Source organism: Euphorbia lathyris, chromosome 9 (genome assembly GCF_963576675.1).
Source record: "Euphorbia lathyris chromosome 9, ddEupLath1.1, whole genome shotgun sequence".
NCBI lineage: Eukaryota > Viridiplantae > Streptophyta > Magnoliopsida > Malpighiales > Euphorbiaceae > Euphorbia > Euphorbia lathyris.
In genome coordinates this window covers 1,602,885-1,616,321 of record NC_088918.1, presented here as the reverse complement: position 1 = coordinate 1,616,321, position 13,437 = coordinate 1,602,885, and positions in this window count along the sequence as shown.

Genomic DNA, 13,437 nt, shown 5'->3' with positions numbered 1-13,437 from the left:
CTGTTACGATTGACACATATTCCACACATATAATATACGTTATATTTGTCACAAGTTTTCAGAAAGACGTGTTACAAAAACTATGTAATTATAGCGGAAATAAACTCCTTAATAATATATTTATAAGAGCAACTCTAATGGGTGTTGCAAGCTTGTTGTTTGCAACACCCAACCATTAGAGTGCAAGTTCTATGATTGTTTTCAATTTATGTAAGTTACATACAGTAGTAACTTTCAAATCTTGAACTTTGTGACTTTTGTTAGTCACCATAAATATTTTAATATTTTTGTTCTTCTTGTGAGTGTACGAAAGAAGCCAAAGCCTCCACTACCTTGCTTTTACTAATTAATTACTAATTTCATCACTCTTTATTTATTTTTAAATTTATTTTGATCCAAAAAAAATACTAAAGTTACAAGCCTCCTCTACTGGCTTGTTACTTCTGGACCTGATTTATGTCTAGGTGGCACCACCAAAGTGGTGCCACCATTAGAGCATCCCTAGTGGAAGTCTTTTTGTTTGTTACTTTACAATATTAGTTACAATCAAGGAGTAGAGAGGATGTCATTTTTATTAGTTTGTAACTCTTTTTAGTTACAAACTTTCTCTTCCTAGCAAAAAAAGATAAAGTGGACAGATTTATAGAAGGTAGACAACACATAGGCGTCAGACACAGATGTGTCTGGCGCATGTCAGATACGCGCCAGAGCTGTCGCGTCTGACGCATGAAACTGTGCAGAAAAGCACATGTTGTCTACTTCACTTTATAGCCAAAGTTTCTTTTTTATCCGGTTTTATTAATTAAATTTTCTTTTTAACCCTACAAAATTTTTTTTTTACTCCATAAAATTTTAAATCACACATATTATCTAATAGTGTGTAACTTTTGTTTGTTATCTATCCCACCTAGCACTAAAAAGTTGTAACCAGCGTTAAAGATGTTTTTAGACATGCTCTAAAGTCGACATGTTCCACACACATGGATTTTTGCCTGTTGTTAATGACGTCTTGTCTGATTTAATTTAATCATCAAAATTTTATGGAAAAAATATTATTACCTCATTATAACAAGTTGTTTGCATCTTAATCAAGACAAATAAACATCAATAATCATTTTAAGGTCATTAATTTCACGAGTAATACTTTCATCATATAAACATTACGTACGATTAACACAAGGTTATCAATCTCATCATTAATACATTGATAATCTCAAAACTATTAAGATTTCCACAACTAATTTTCTTCTAAACAACTAATTTTCTTCTAAAAAAATTTAGCATTGTATTTAGGAAAAAGTACACAAAAAAAATCTTGTGGTTACATATTTTTTGAACAACACCCATATGGTTTAAAAGTTTGCAAAGTGGTACCATGTATTTCATTTCGTTAGCAAACACATACCAAATTGACCAACGGTGTTAAAAGTCAAAGGAAAAAGAGTTAATTTGGTCCTTATATTTATTTATTTTTATAAATTGACCCCCTTATTATCTAATTATCACAAACAAACCCCAAAATAAAAAATAAAAATCAAATATACCATCTTCTCCATTTCTCTTTATTTTTTTATTCCTTATAGTAAAGGTAATATGTCTAAAATTCAATGTGTTAATCAATAATTTTTATCAATTTTAGAGAGAGAAAGAAGAAAAAAAATTAAAGAGAGATGGAGAAAATGGTATATTTGATTTTTATTTTTTATTTTGGGATTTGTTTGTGATAATTAGATAATAAGGGGATCAATTTATAAAAATAAATAAATATAAGGACCAAATTAACTCTTTTTCCTTTGACTTTTAACACTGTTAATCAATTTGGTATGTGTTTGCTAACAGAATGAAGTACATGGTACCACTTTGCAAACTTTTAAACCACATAAATGTTATTCAAAAATTGATATAACCACAAGGTTTATTTTTATACTTTTATCTTGTATTTAGACTACAACAGTTGGTATAAAAAAAACCATTGTACCCAATCTATTTTCTTTTACAAAAAAACCCATTGTACCCAATCTATTTTTTTTTTATAAAAAAAGTCAATTTGGACATTCTCAAAAGGCCCACAACCCAAATGAAAGGAATACACAATTTATAAAAGGGAAATTTACATAAAAATCCACTTTTTAAACTTATCTACAATTATATCAAATGATATTTTAAATTATATTAAACTAATAAAATCACCACTTTTAATATATTTTAAGAATTAAGGTTTATAAATTAAGGGTTTAGGATATATTTACAAAGATTTAGAATTTATGAATTTAGATCTAATTTTTTTTAAATTAGAATATAAAATCATACTATATAAAAAATAATGATATATTAAAAATTAATTTTGATGAAATTTGTAATTTTATAACCAATTGTAATATTCATGTAAAAAGCCCAAATTAAAAATCCAATTTTTCTTAAAAAAAAAAAAAATCCAATTTTTAAGAGAACATCACGAGCTTGGGCCAGGCATGGTCTGAAACTGAATAGTGGATTGGGCCTGTTTAATATTGGGATAAGATGTAATGAATAGTTTTACCCGTAACATCTAAAATTGTCCAATTTTACCTTTAATTTTGATAGTAAAAAATAATTTTAGCTTAATATTAGGTTAATTTGCGAAAAAATTATCAAACTATCTTTTCAGTCATAAATATTATCAACTCGAATGCATATTTGTGTCATTTTATCATTCATCATTAATCTATCACAAATATATGTATACATGTAGAAAAATAATTAGCAAATATGAACAATTGGGTCATGGGTGCTCTCCCCGCTCAAGATCTGTCTTGTCCCAATTTCTATCAAAAAAAAAAAAAATTGTATGATATACGAGTTGGACAAAACAAATAAAAAACTTTATATATTTTGTTAAATTTAAAAATATTAATCTCAAATTCCAGTGTCAAATTTAAAAAAAAAAGTTAAACTCTTTTATTTTAGGCTTAATAGGCACCAAACCCCCCTAAACTTGTAACTTTTTTTTCACCTGGCCCCCTCAACTTAGGGGACAACCTCTCAACCCCCTCAACTCTCCAAAAACATCACATACAGCCTCTTACACCCCTATGTTCGGTCAAAATATTGACCCGTGTAGAAAACGCGCTTGACTGTTGACAATACTAATGCCACGTGTCATTTTTTATTAAATTTTTCCATTGAGAGCCCTGCTCGGCGAGGAAGCCCATTTGTGCTCGGTGAGCAACTACCGGAGATGGATTTCGATCAGAATTCTTATGTCAGAATGGAAAATTTTAATAAAAAAGTGACACGTGACATTGGTGTGGTCAACAGTCAAGCACGTTTTCTACACGGGTCAATATTTTGACCGAATATAGGGGTGTAAGGGGCTGTATGTGATGTTTTTGGAGAGTTGCGGGGGTTGAGAGGTTGTCCCCTAAGTTGAGGGAGCCAAGTGAAAAAAAAAATATAAGTTTAGGGGGCTAGGTGCCTATTAAGCCTTTATTTTAATTACAACTGATATGCAACTGGTGCATAATACAAGGAGTCTTATAATAATTTTTAAAATTGATCCAACTTAACAACGTTATAGGTAAATTGCACCATTTTTAAAGTAAAATTACTCATGTATGATCAACGTTAGGTGTATTTATCTTTTAACACTTTAATATTGGGAAAATGCATATATTTAAGCTCCTTCTCAATTTAATTTTTATTGATGTGCGTTGTTTATCACTTATCTTTTTTTTTTTTTTTTTTTTTGATAATGTTTATCACTTATCTTTAACATAAACATAAATGTAGAAAAAAAATTAGAAAAAATAAAAAGTATACTACATTATGTACGGGTTGAATAAAAAAAATTAAAAATCCAAATATTTTGTAAAATTTAAAATATTAATCTCTAATTCTATTCAAAAATTAATTTGGTTTGTTTTAGCTAGAATTGCTATAGTAATTAGTGCATAATACAAAACATAATATCTATGTTTTATAATAATGTTTAAAATTGACTAAATCTTGAGTAAAATTGCTCTTGGTTTATTTTTGCACCTTATCCTTTTAATATAGGGATAAATACTAAATTTGATCCAAACGTTTTCGGTGAAATGCAAATCTGGCACTAACATACAAATGGTCCATATTTAACTCTAAAATTTCCAAGTAAGATCAAGTACGTTACCAGAAATTTAAAAAGATTAGTTTGACTTTTACTGAATTATCACATCAGACATTTCAAACATCAATTATGTTTAAAAAATTTAACATGTTGCTAATACGATTATAAAAAAATCTGATAATCTGCCATATATAAAAAATTCCAAAGGGTTTAAGATACTTAATGTAGTAATATACTTACAAATAGCCAATAAAAAGTTAATGTATAAAATTATTTCAGTTTATCGACAAACTTATTTGAAATGCTGATCTGACCAGTTAAACTAGTTTTTTCAAATTTTTAGTAACACAGAGCTAATATTGCTCTTATTTCAAATTTTTAGCCACGTAGAATTGCATTATTTTATATATTATGGCTAAATTACACCCATGACCACTGAACTTTACCATTTTAATATTGTGGTTATTGAACTTCAATCCTTAACGGTATGACCACTCAATTTTAACTAACTATTCAAAATGACCGTTAACGACCTCAAAATGAAAATATTCAAGAATTAAAGTTATTCAGAACGATATTTACCATGAAACCACATTTTTTATTTTCCAAAATCACCTATTTTGGAGCGTTCTCTCTCTAAAAATTCACACTTTCCTAGCCAAACAACACCTAAATGACCTCAAAACGAAAATTTTCTAGAATTAAAGTTCCTTAGAATATCAGTAACTCTTCGAATTTTTCATTTTGAGGTTATCAACGGTTGTTTTGAGGCGTTAATTGATCACCGGTATTAAAAAGTGTAGTCATACCGTTAAGAATTGAAGTGCAGTGGTTACAATGTTAAAATGGGTAAAGTTGAGCAGCATGAGTGTAATTTACCCCTTTAATATATTTAAAACTCAAGCCCCAAAGGGACAAAATAAAGGAATAGAAGAGAAAAAAACCCAGAGAGAATTGTGAGAATCTGAGAGAAAACCATACCCCAGTGTTCCTACAGCTTTTCATACTTGGTCTCTTATTCTTCTTTCCTTTTTTTGTTGGTCATGGTCTTGGTTTCATACAAGAGGGTTAATTTCAAATAAAATCTGTGTGTTTTTATGTTTTTGTAGATCGGTATTTGTGTTCTTTTTGTTACAAAATAAACCACGTGGTTGGCATTCTTAGTCATTTTAGACTGATTTTGCCAAAATTAGCCGATAACGACCTCAAAATGATTTTTTCAAGAATTAAATGATATTTTAGACAACTTTAATTCTTCTTTTGAAGTCATTTAGGTGGTGTTTTTTTAGGGGAGAGAAAGTTAATGTTAAGAGAGAGAAAACTCTAAAAATGATGATTTTGAAAAATAAAAAATATAATTCCGTAGTAAACATGATACTTAACAACTTTAATTCTTGAAAAATTTCATTTTGAGGTCGTTACCAGCCAAATCTGGCAAAATAAACGCAAAATGGCTAACGATTCTAACTACAATGTTTGTTTTGTAACAAAAAAAAAAAAAAACCACATGTGCCAATCTGTAAAAACGTGAAATAATATGGTTTAATTTGAAATTAACCCTATATAATATTCTCCATGCATAATGCGGAACATGATATTGGTGTTTTATAACGGTGTCTAAAATTGATTCAACTTGATAATGTTAGGGTAAAATTAGTTAATTACACCTGTGCAGTAATGACACAAAACTTAGTTTCTTAATATCGAAATCATCCAACTTTGTATTTGATTTATCTTTATCCAGATTCTGACAGTAACAATCACCGAAAAAAGACATGCAGATGGCATATAAACAATATTTTTGCATGTGGATTATAAAATAACAAAAAGGACCTAGTATGGCCTTCCTAAGTTTTGTTGATGTCAAAAATCGAAATGCAGGCGACTAATAAAATTGACTGGGTTGGGTTTGGTGACATGCAATTTTTTTAATCTAGGTATAAAAGTCCGGCTTGCGTGTTATCTACATGTCTTTTCTAGTGATTGTTATTATTAGAATTTGGGTCAAAGGACTACATGAGAAATCAAATGTAAAGTTAGGGTCCGTTTGTTTGTCGGAAAATTATGTTTTGGAAAGTAATATATTTTCCGATGTTTGAGTATAATATTGGAAAACGAGAAGAAGTTGTGGATGCCTATTGTTTTTAAAATGGTAGGAAGGAAATAAACATAGTTAAAAAAGATAAAATCTTTTCTTCACTTCATAATTTTTTTTATTGACTGATTTAAAATTTTACGTTGACTTCTTTTCCTAAACAAATAAAACATCAGAAAATCAGAAAAATATTTTTCAAGAAAGAAACAGGCTATGTGCGATTTTGATGTTAAGAAGTTAAGTTTTGTTATATTATTGTTCTATTCCTGATACTTGAATAACCATGTGTGTAATTTTCCCACTAAAATTACACCAATTTAGACATTAATTAAAACTGAAGTTACGAATACTTTTTACACCTTATCACTTTAATATATTTACATTCCAAGTTCCAAAGGGACAAAATCAAGGTTGTAAAAAACGCTAGACGCTAGTCGGACAGATAAGACCCTTGAGGATTAATCGGATTTATATTTTTTTTATTTATTAATCATATATTGTTAGATAAATTCAATTAAAATGTGTATTATACTATCTAAAAATAATAATATAATCTTTAAAAATTAGCAAGCATTAACATTTCAATAACAATATCATTGAAACAACTCAGAAGTGAATTATAATAAGAAAAAAACAAATTCATAATAAAAATTGTTTTTGTTTATTGTCGCTTAGGCGGCGCCTAGACGGTCTAGGCGGAGCCCAAGCGGCTAAAAATTATTTAAGGATAAAAAAATATCTAGAGGTATTAATTGGAAAAAATCGCGGTGGATTTTAGATTTCGAATGCCTAGACGACGTCTGATGGTCCAGGCGATTTTGGTTTTGAACACTGGACAAAATAAAGGAAAAGAAAAAAAAAAGGGTTAAGGTGCAAAAATACCCCTAACGTTTTGGGTCAGGAGCAATTTTACCCCTAACGTCCAAAATGGTGCAATTTTACCCCAACGTTTGTAGCCAAGAGCAATTTTACTCCTAACGTTGATAAATTGGATCAATTTCAGAAATAATTCATCAAACTGTCTTCTCGGTCATGAACCTTATCATATACAATTCACATGTGCGCCATTTTATCAGTAACAAATCATAAACATATGTTGGGATGTGAAAAAAATAATAAAAAATATACTGTCTTTTGTACGAATTAGACAAAAAAAATCAAAAAATTCACCGAATTTATAAATATTAATCTTCAATTCTATTATTAAATTACAAAAAACATGAAACTTTTTTTAGAATGAATTGATATGCAATTGGTGCAAAACAATGAATAAAAATATCTGTGTTTTATAATAGTGTCTGAAATTGACTAAATTTATCAATATTAGGGGTAAAATTGTTCTTGGCTACAAACGTTAAAGACAAAATTGTACTATTTTAAATGTTAGGGATAAAATTACTCCTGATCCAAAACGTTACGGATATTTTTGCACCTTAACCCAAAAAAACCCACCCAGAATTCATAATTTCAGAATCTGTGGAGAGAAAACTAGACCCCAGTGTCCCTGCAGCTTTTCATGTCCTTTTTTGGTCTTGGTCTTGTATAATATTCTCCATGTATATAAATAACGAATCAATATCGTTTTTTAGAATAAGATGCTAAAATAAGCCAATAATTTTTAGAAAAGTATCCATTTAGATACCACATTTAAAATAGTATTAATATAGATTTACATTAAAAAAATACTAATTTAAGTTTCAATAACGGAACGTGACACACAATTTAGAGAGGCTCTAGGAGGAGGCTGCATAGGCGGCTGCCGAGGGCCTCCCGGCTAGAAGGGCCGCCGATCTAAAGAAATTTAATTTTTTCTTTATAAAATTCAAAATTAATTTCACTTATAATACAATAATACAAATTGTCTCCTTTTTTGTTAGTAATCGTCTCTTAACAACAATAGCATAACAAGAGATTTCAAAATTTATTTTACCATTTTTCTCTTAACATTAATAGGGATGTATAAAAAATTAGCTATATGATTATTGGAGAAAGCAAATTCAGTATTTGCTTACAAAATAGTATAATTTTAAAGCCAAGATTCATCAGATAATACTATTTCAATGTCATTAATAGATGATGAGTTTTTTTCGGTAACAGAAAAGCTTTGATTGGATGGACAGAATGCTAGAGGTTGCAGGATAACCAGAACATAAAATTGCATGAAATAAAAACTCATCTTTCATTAACCTGGCTTGGAATATTTTGTACATAAGGGTAAGATCAATTTCACCTAATAACCATAAGGATAAATTTGTACCTAATCTAACAATAATATATCAATTAATAGTTTCGTCTTTTGCAAATTGCCAAAAATTAAGTATATTATATATATATATTAGATTTAAATTTGTAAAAAAAGTGGAGTATGGGATCTGCCAATTGCCAGTACCATAAGTAAGGGCGTAGACAGCCGGAACCATCTTGACCCCGGCCGTAAAAAAAAAAAAATTTATCGAGCATTAAATAGCCCTCCCAAAATGGCCCATTACATTTGGGCTTGTCCAAAATTCAAAATTTTAATATTTTGAGTCTATTAGGTATTCCCTAAATCCAAATTTCTAATTTTTTTTTGGCATATTAGGCCTCTCTAAATCCAAATTTTAATTTTTTTGTGGCCTCTTAGGCCTCTCTAAATCTAAATTTCTATTTTTTTTTACTTTTTAGGCTTCCCTAAATCCAAATTTCTAATTTTATTTGGCATGTTTAGGTCTCTTTAAATCCAAATTATTAATTTTTTTTGGCCTGGTAGGCCCTTTGAAATCAAATTTTTTTACCTATTCACCCTCCCTAAATCCTATTTTTTTACATGTTAGGACTATTAAACGAAACCTAGCTTAATTTTGAGAATTGTACATTAACATTTAAAAATTGGTTCTTGACCATTCAAATTATAACGCATATGTACAAAAAAAAAAATGAGCAAGTTCGATTTAGCAAATTTTTTTTTACGAACGCACGTATAAAATCGCCCCCCAACTGAGTAACTGACTATAAGGAGTCCAAATTGTTATATACTGTATGTATAATATTTTTTGAAATATAGTTATAATATCCATTCATACCTAGAAAATTACTAAATAATATGATATTTTAGATTTAAAATAGGTTCAAATTTTTATTTTAAATTTTTAAGTACAATTTTTTTTATTAAGAGCTTCTTGTCACTTTTTTTTTTGTCTAGGGTCCTTGTCTCTTTTTTTCGTCTAGGGCCCATAAAAATGTCAGGAAAAGTCCTGTATAGGGCGTCTAAAATACTGGAACAGGCACTGACGTCATTTCTATTAGGCTTAATATATACGCAGCCCATTGAATTTGTCCATTTTTTTCATTTTACCCCCTAAACTTAAAGGACAACCTATTGAACCCCTAAACTTCCAAAAAGCCACCCAATTTACCCCTCCTCTCCGACGTGGCCCTGACATGGCGCTTGGATTATTGCAGCTTTGTATTTTGCCAGCTCAGCACCACGTCGGAAAGGAGGGATAAATTGGGTGGTTTTTTGGAAGTTTAGGGGGTCAATAGGTTGTCCCTTAAGTTTAGGGGATAAAATGAAAAAAATGGACAAGTTCAGAGGGTTGTGTATATATTAAGCCTTTCTATTACTTTGTTAAGTTTTAATTTCTCGCTCCACACACGACACACCATTCAAATTGTTTGTAACCAAACCGGACCGATACTTATCCATAAAAATATTTACAACCCAAGCATCAAAGGGACAGAATAAAGGAAAAAGAAAAGAGAAACCCAGAATTCATAACTTGAGAATAGTGAGAAAACCGTACCCCAGTGTCCCTGCAGCTTTATCCTGTCATTGTTCTTTCCTTTTTTGGTCTTGGTCTTATATTAATATTCTCTCTTTGCAGGAAGGGAAAGAATCGTTTAATAAACAATGAAATATTTAAGACTACAAGAAAAGAATGTCTCAATTTGTTTTTGTTGTTTGATTTTGTAAATGTGAAACCTTAATATCAAAAAAGCAGTTCGAGGCATCCGTTTAAAGGTCTGTTTTGTTCAGCCATTAGTTAATAGATGTTTTTGTTATCTGTTTGTACAGTAAGTTATTTGTTGTTGCGGTTAACTGTTGTTATTAATTGTTTAATTAGGTAAATTACATTCATGGCCACTGAACTTTACCCACTTAACATTATGATTACTGAACTTCAATTCTTAACAGTATTGGCACTGAACTTTATACGTTTTAACATCAGTGGCCACTCAACGCCTCAAAACGACCGTTGACAGGCTAAAAATAAAAAATCTGAAGCGTTAATGATATTATAAGAAACTTTAATTCTTGAAAATTTTCGTTTTGAGGTCATTTAGGTATTGTTTTGTTAGGAGAGAGAAAGCTCTAAAAAATGTGATTTTGGAAAATAAAAAATACAGTTTTATGGTAAATATCGTTCTGAACAATTTTAATTATTGAATATTTTCATTTTGAAATCGTTAATGGCCATTTTGAGACGTTAGTTAAAATTGAGGCCACCGGTGTTAAAAAGTGTAAAGTTCAGCGACCATACCGTTAAGGATTGAAGTTCAGTGGCCACAATGTTAAAATGGGTAAAGTTGAATGGCCATGGATGTAATTTACCATTGTTTAATTATTAGTGTTTGGTAAAATTATATTGAACTGTTGCTGTTAATATTTTAAAATCTCTAATATAGATATTTGGGTAAATTCCAAAAAAAACCTCTGTGGTTTGATGTTGTTCCAAAAAAACCCTTGTGGTTTGTTATTATAAAAAAAAAGGACTGTGGTTTGCGCCGTTACCCGAAAAACGGAAATGGGCTTAACACCGTTAATTTGCTGACGTGGCACATGGGTAGAGTTGGAAATTCGAATTTTTTTTTTATTTTTTCTCTCTCCTCTTCTTCTCCTTCTTCCTTCTTCTTCTTCTTCCTTCTTCTTCTCTCCTCCTCCTTCTTCTTCTTCTTCCTTATTCTTCTACCTTTTTTTTTAAGTTTCGAAATTTTTTCCAGAAATCTGGAAATTTTCCAGATTTCTGGAAAATCTGGAAATTTTTGTAAACCCAAAGCTTGTAAACCCCCATAGAGATACTCTAACCCACATTGTTCAAGGCAAATTGCTCACATTGAAAAAGCCTCAACTGGCAGCAAAAGATTTGGATTCTGAACTACATTTACAAGATTTCATCTCCAAGGAAAAAAAACTAGCATTGAATTAGATAAACAAACAATTTAGTAAGTAAAAAGCTAATCACGGACTGTTACATTTATAGTGCCTTTCATTTTACAAAGGCGAGCAGATGATGGTGACTGACTCCTAGTAGAAGTTGAAATCTGAACCTCTAAGTCAAAAGTCCAATATTGATATATGCTGCTCAATGAAAATTTATCAATGTTCTGATTCCAGACATCATATTCTTGCCTTCTTAGTATGTTGCATATCATCATCTAAATGGTCTCCTCCTCCTCCTCCTCCTCCTCCTCCTCCATCACCATTTTCCTTCTCCATTTTCTTTCTCGCTAGTATTTTGTTAATCTGGTGTAACTCGTTATTGAGTTTCTGGTCCTTGTTTTGCTTCCTCGTCTTCCTACCATCTTGCATCTTCACACCAAACTGGAATGCAGCTTTCGGCATTGCTTCCTTCTGCTCATTATATTTCGCCCATTCTTCTTCCGTCTCAAAGTCCCATCTATGAAGACGACCTTTTGGCAAGTAGTATATTTCTAAAGTTTTTTTTATTTGTTTCCTTTTGATTTCTGTCTGGAAAATTTCCAGATTTTTGGAAAATTTCCAGAAATCTGGAAATTTCCAAAACTTAAAAAAAAAAGAAAAAAAAGGTAGAAGAAGAAGGAGAGAAGAAGAAGAAGGAGGGGGAAGAAGAATAAGGAAGAAGGAGAAGAAGAAGGAAGAAGAATGAGGAGAAGAAGGAGGAAGAAGAAGAAGGAGGAGAAGAAGAAGGAGAAGGAGGAAGGAGCAGAAGAGGAGAGAGAAAAAATAAAAAAATAAAAAAAAATTTCGAATTTCCAACTCTACCACTGTGCCACGTCAGCAAATCGTTAAGCCCATTTCCGTTTTTCGGGTAACGGCGCAAACCACAGTCCTTTTTTTTGTAATAACAAACCACAAGAGTTTTTTTGGAACAACATCAAACCACAGGGGTTTTTTTTGGAATTTACCCTAGATATTTTTAAATTAATCAACAAATAAATTATAATGGGGCGACCTAGGAAGTGGATTTTCAATTCCTCAATTTGGACGTCTATCAGATTGATCTACTGTATCATTTGCGATAACTGCTTTTGGTGGATTGGTGCTTCTTCAAGCTTGAGTTTCTGGTTTGGCACATGGACTGAGCCGCCGATGGCTGTTCAAATGGGCTTATCAACTTCACAGTGTAGGGGTCGAACTGAACTTGTGGATGACTATTTTCAGGGCAACCGTTGGAATCTGCCGGAGTTGAATGAAGATGTCCGGCTCAGAATTCAGGAGATCAAACGAGGGTCTGACCCTGGTGATATTTGCATCTGGAAACCGGCGGTTGGTGGAATTTTATCAGTTAAGCTCTTATACGCTTGGTTGCGTCCGCCGGCAGAGGCGAAAGTTTGGTGTCGTTTCATTTGGAGTGCGTCGATTCCCCCGGCTCATTCGATCACTTGCTGGCGAGCCTTACTTGGTTATCTTCCAACTTTTGATCAGCTCAGAAAGCGCGGTTGTATTCTGGTCTCTCGCTGCCCCTTGTGCCAGCAGGATAATGAGACAATAAATCATCTTTTCCTAAACTGTTGTGTTGCGCAACAACTTTGGACTGGGGTTGCGTCGTTATTTGGCCGTCGGTTACCTATGACATCCTCTCTTCAGGAACTGGTGGAACTTGCTGCTGCATTTCGCTTCAGTTCTCAGGTCTCTGAGCTATGTGCTTCGGCTGTGGTTTCCTGCGTTTGGGCGATTTGGTTCACTCGTAATCAGATAATCTTTGAAGGAGAAAAACTGAACATCTCGTTGGTTTTTAGGCGGATTTGGCGAGGCATTAAAGATTCTTCTAGCTTGGGTCGGGGTAAGATTTGGAACTCGGCTGCTGAACTTCATGTTCTTAAGGAATTAGGGGTTGAAAGACGTTCTCCTCGAGCTCCTAAGATTATCTCGGTCTGCTGGCAGAGACCGCCAGCTTCTTGGGTCAAATTAAACACGGATGCTTCGGTGGCAAGGGGTCGAGCTGGTTGCGGAGGGGTGATCAGGTTGGCTGCTGGCCTGTGGATAGGTGGCTTTGCATATCCGCTGGACTGCCAGTCC